The following is a 5,623-nucleotide window of genomic DNA, read 5'->3' on the forward strand; positions in this document are numbered from 1 at the left end:
ATATATATATATAGTTAGGATAGATATATAGCTACTTTCTCTTAGTTCAATGACAAGAAAGGTTTGTACCAATATGGTTTAGACAAAATATCATGTCTGCATCTTGTCCTCTGAATAACACTACCAGGACAACAGTATGCAATGTATTAATTATTGTAACTGTCCTACTAACCTGTTTTGAAACCATTTCACTGCTATTTTATTTTCTCATTAAAATGAGTAAAAAATGTAAAAAGAAAATTTTGTCAAAGACAAAAATTCTCAGTTTCTGCTTAAATTGAATGGCATGAACAAAGCATCCATAACACAATGAATCCAAAGAGAAGGATAGAATTTTATGACCCCAATTACCAACCACATTTGAGAGGACCTTTCTAGAAACCACTAGAACTAAGCAATGAAAAAAGGGCTGGATGTGAGTTATACCTCCATACTAATGGAAGCATGGTGGACAGCAAAAAGCCTGAGCTCTGTCAGTAGAGATCTGGGTTCTAATCTCACTTTGGGCCAGCTACTGAACTCCATATACTCAGCACCTCTGTCCTTTGGCTCATGAAGTCGGGCTATTACATCACTTAGGACTCTGGAGAAGACAAGAAGGAAATGGCTGGACGTTTCTAGCACAATACCTGCATTTTATTAGAATAATTCAGTATAAACTGTTTCCTTCCACATGTACTTTAATTTAATCCCCAAAGGTCTTTTCTCTGACCTAAGGGAAACTTCTCAAGAAGTCATAATCAAGAAAAATTTATAAAGATGTGTTTCTTTGCCTCAAAAGGACTGGCAAGTGCTTTCTTGGAGCCAAAAATTGCAGCTAAACAAATCCTCAGGCAGAGGTGTCTTTTAAAGTTAAACATAGGCAAGAAAACCAAATACTTTCCTACTTTTTTGTGTTGATCACAAGATATTTCCCTTGTGCAATACTGTTCTCTGCTTCCATTGAAAGAATAATTACTTTGCTTTAAGCAAGCACTTTGGAATTTTGGAATGAGCTTTAATAGGAGAGTATGAATTTAAAGTCTTTCCCCCGTGATCAGTCTTGAGTCATTATACTTAAGAATTTTAAGGAAAACAATATGAAGTGGTTTAGTAATTCATTTTCAAACAACTATTTAACAGAATTTTTTTTCTTTTAATTTTCCCCTGGAATTTGCACCAAGTACCCACTGCTGCAAATAAAAACAGTAAAGTACCCAATATTTGAAACTCAGTTTTGGGTCAACCACCTCCTACCCTGGCATACAAAAGAGAATTTGAAGGGAAGGAAAAGTCATCTTTTTGAGGAGTACTAAATTTGTGAAAAAAGTTATCCTCCTTTCTCCTGGAAACCAAAAGTGAACATTTCCTGTAAAATTAGACAATCTGGATAAATTTAGGAAGCCAGCCAGAAGAGGAGGCTTGTGTTTGATTTCCTGGCTTCCACCTGTTCTGTTATTGGCTCTACTCTGATAATATCAAACAGGGAAGGCCCGTATATCTGTCAGTGCTTACTAGAGAAACAGATACAAGATATACAAATCTATAAGCATTTACAAGACTTGCTTACAGTAGCCACTCGTGGAGTCAGGAATAGATGAGAGCAAGAAGTCTGTGCTCTAGGGATGAGAAGGATCTGGTTGAAGTTCTGAAATTCACCATGGTGTCCCCAGCAAGTCTGTATCAAGAGGCATTTCATTGCACTGTGGTCAGATAGTATGAGTGTGAGAATTTCCATTCCTTTGCATTTACTGAAGCACACTCTGTGTGCTCAGATATGGTCTATTTTGGAGAATGTCCCATGTGCAGCTAAGAATGTGTATGCTGACGTTGCTGGATGGAACACTCTGTAAAGCTCTACTAAGTCCATTTCTTTACAAGTTTGATTTAGTTTCATTACTCCTTTGCTGATTTTTTGCCTAGTTGACCTATCTCTTTGTGACAGTGGCAGGATAAAGTTCCCATTACAATTGTCTTATTGCTCAAGCGATTTTTCATGTCTGTTAAAATTTGTCTCATATAGCTGGGGGCTCCTACACTGGGTGAGGCTGAGGAGTCTGTACTGGAAGCCAGGAGATGATGCCCAAGGCAACGGTGAAGACTCCTTTGATGGAACGCAGCGACCCTTCCTTCTTTGTTTCTCTTTTATGCCGTTCTAGTGACAATCCTCCCTGGGGTGAGCCTTCCACCTCCAGAGCTGCACTGAACCAGTCTAGTTAGGCAGTTCCTCCTTATGCTGACATAGCCGATTTACTATCACACCCTAATGAGGAGACTGTAGGGTAGTTATAATCATAGCATGAACAACATCATGACTGCTGCCTCAGTATTTAACAGAGCAAGTAGAAAAGAAATACCATTACAAACAGAGAAGACTTTGACAACTCCATCAACCAAACTGGCCTAAGGACACCTATAACATGCATGTAGAGAATATACGTCATTTTCTAGGCAGACCGAACATTCACCATGAAAGAAATGCAAAGAGGTTGAAATTCTTTGACTATATTTTAAAAAAATTAATTTTATTGAGAAACAAATAGCAATGAGACAGTTTCAAAACCGATTACTAGCACAGTTTCAATAATTAATACATTGCTTTGACTACACTGAAATTAAATTATAATTCAGGAAAAAAATATTTGGAAAATCTCCAAATATTTGGAAATTAAATATAATGCTTAAAATAATTAAATCAAAGAAAAAATCACAACAAAAATTAGAAAATATTTTATTTGAGTGAAATAAAAAGCCAAAAACTATATACACAAATACATTAATAGTAACCTATGACAGGGATAGATTGCAAAAAGGCATAGGGAAAGTTTTCACAGTGATGAGAATATTCTATGTCTTACTGTGGTGACAGCCATAGATCTGCACATCTCATCAAAACTCATCAAGCTACATATTTAAAAATTTTACACTGTACAAAAATTATCCCTCAATAAACTTAACTGAAAAGAAAGTCAAATTATGGTTCAGCCTAATGCATCCAGTATGGAACTGATCTATTAGCCTTTTTCAAGAGAAATAAAAATGAAATCATTTGGATATTTTTGTTTATTTCATTAAAAACCAACTTGAAAGCTGACACAGTGCTAAATTCCTTTTGGGAATGGAATTTGTTCTTGCCTTGAAAAATAGGAAGATCCTCAGCTTTCAGTGAGGGGTAATAGAAAATAATGGTTAAATTAAAAAAAAAATGATTAAAGGCAGGTGTGGAGGTATATGAGGATTAGCCCAGCATTTAGGAGGCTTGGGCAGGAGGACCAAGACTTGGAGACCAGCCTGGGCTACGCAGTGAGATTCTGTCTCAAAAAAATAAAGCAGAAGCCAAAACCAAGAAATTTTCAAAAACAGAACAGTTTTCAGACTTGCTGCACTTGCGTTCATCAGGAAACAAGTTAGAAATGGAGAATTTCAGCCGTGTTCTCATCCTACAGGACCTGAAGTCACTTTTTAATGCCTTCCCCAGATGGCTCAAGCACACACCAGTGCGCTGGTTTGCACCAATGGGTCTTCCTAGCGTCATGCAACACAAACCCTCTGAGGAAAGCGTCATGAAATCTGGGCTTCTTGCTGTCAGCCTGCTTCCATGGGCAAATAGTTTTCAAACAATGAAAAAAAATTACTTAATTTGTAATATCTTGGGTTTTTAACTGAATTTTAAGCTTTGCTGTGATAGTAGCTGTTTACCTTACTTCTTTTGGTGAAATTACAGCCCACAATCTTATATCATAGTGAAGCAGCACTTTTATTACACTAAATATTCCTTTTTGTTTTTTGTTAAGCAGTTGAGCATGATGTGGATTTAATTTTGCTAAACATCAGTTTCTGCCATCTTCAAAATAAGACTATTCTTATGGGCCAGCGAGACAGCTCAGCAGCCTAAGCTCCTGCTTAGGTAAGTGCAGAGACTGGGATTCAATCCCCAGCACCACATGCTGGGCCGGCCACACCACCACCCCAGGATGCACTAAGCTGACCACCAAGACTGAGCAGGGTGGCACATGCCTATAATCCCAGGGCTGAGGAGCCTGAAAACAGGAAGATCACTGTAAGTCCGAGCTGCATAGTAAGACACTGTACCAAATACATAAAAAAAGACCATTTTTTATCTCTTATGGTGCAAATATCCAAACCAGTAAGTGCAGACAAAGTTAGGAAAACCCTACTAAAGACACATGATTTTAGCCCTAGAATCTATCTGCATGAAGCAGGACTTCAGTGAATGTCTACTGAATGCTGAAGAGATATGATGGTGGCCTCACATCAGTGTCTTAAGGACCAGACTAACACTTTCATACAATGACTCCCTGTTCACATTCATGCATGTTCATTATATATAAATTAAAAAATAGATATTTATCTTAGTGGCTTTGAATTTTAGATGATTATAGTTTAACATTCAGGTATAATAAATATGTTAATCAGCAAGAGGAAAAAAAGAAACAAACAAACAAACCTGGGCTTCATTCCATGCCCTAGAGAGACTTAAACTCTGTTTCTCCCAGTAACCTTTGTTTTGCACTCCAAAACAGGCAGCAAAGTCAAAAAGCCAGGCGGGGCAGCTATTCCCTTCCTCCTCTCTGTAGCCTTGTGTTCAGGTGTGTTCAGAGCTGAAGGGTGCTAAAGAAGTGATTTGCTTGTGAGGGCTCTAACTTCACTGAGTGGATGAACCTGCTTCTGAGTCTGTTATTAAATGAGCTCATTAGAAAGTGGGGCATGGGGAGAGGGGTTTGATCCCGAGCTTGTCTTGACAGCCCCGCCCCTGGGGCCTGCTGAGATGGCAATTGAGACAGGGCATGGTGGCATGTGCCTGCAGTCCCAGCTCTTGGGAGGCTGTAAACAGGTGGATCACTACGAGTCCTATCTAGTAGTGAGACCCTAAACACCCTGTAGACCCTTCTCTAAAATTAAAAAAAAAAAGGAAGTAGGGCCTAAGTGAATGCAGCAGGGTGTGGAGCTAAACATCCTATCCTCTCTTCCGTGCCTTTCCTCTGTACATCTCTTGACCTCTCTGCTTCCTGTTGGCATGGGGCAGGACGCTTTCCCCTGTTTTACCTTCTGCCATAGTATCTCTGCCTCAGCACAGATCTCAAAGCAATGAAGCCAGCTGATATATTAGAAACCTCTAAAACCATGAGCTAAAATAAATCTTGTTGGTCTGTTTGTCTTTTTATTGTTTCCAGCATTGGATTGAATTCAGAGCCTTGTGCATGCTAGGCAAGTACTCTACCACTGTGCTACAAACCTACCCCTTTGTATTTTATAACAGAGTTTAAGTTGCCCATGCTGGACCCAAATTTGAATCCCTCCTGCCTCAGTCTCCTCAGTAGCTAGGATTACAGGCATGTGCTTCCATGCCTGGCCAACTACTTCCCTCTTGTTTTCTACCAAGTATTATTTTTTTCACAGCAATGGAAACCTGGCTAACACATTTACCCAAAAATGGTTATTTTGTGAAGCTTCTAAAATGATCCCTTCTTCTTCCACCCACTTGGGGCCACCCCCACCACTCCATAGCACTCCCCAACCCCCCCGCAACATGAGAATTTCTGCTGCGTTTTAGGGACTCCCAGATCCAGTCCTAGCCCAGGCCCAGTGAGTGTGTGGGAGAGCTGCCTCTCCCCTCTACTCC

This window comes from Octodon degus, unplaced genomic scaffold, assembly GCF_000260255.1.
Source record: "Octodon degus isolate 3935 unplaced genomic scaffold, OctDeg1.0 scaffold00087, whole genome shotgun sequence".
Lineage (NCBI taxonomy): Eukaryota > Metazoa > Chordata > Mammalia > Rodentia > Octodontidae > Octodon > Octodon degus.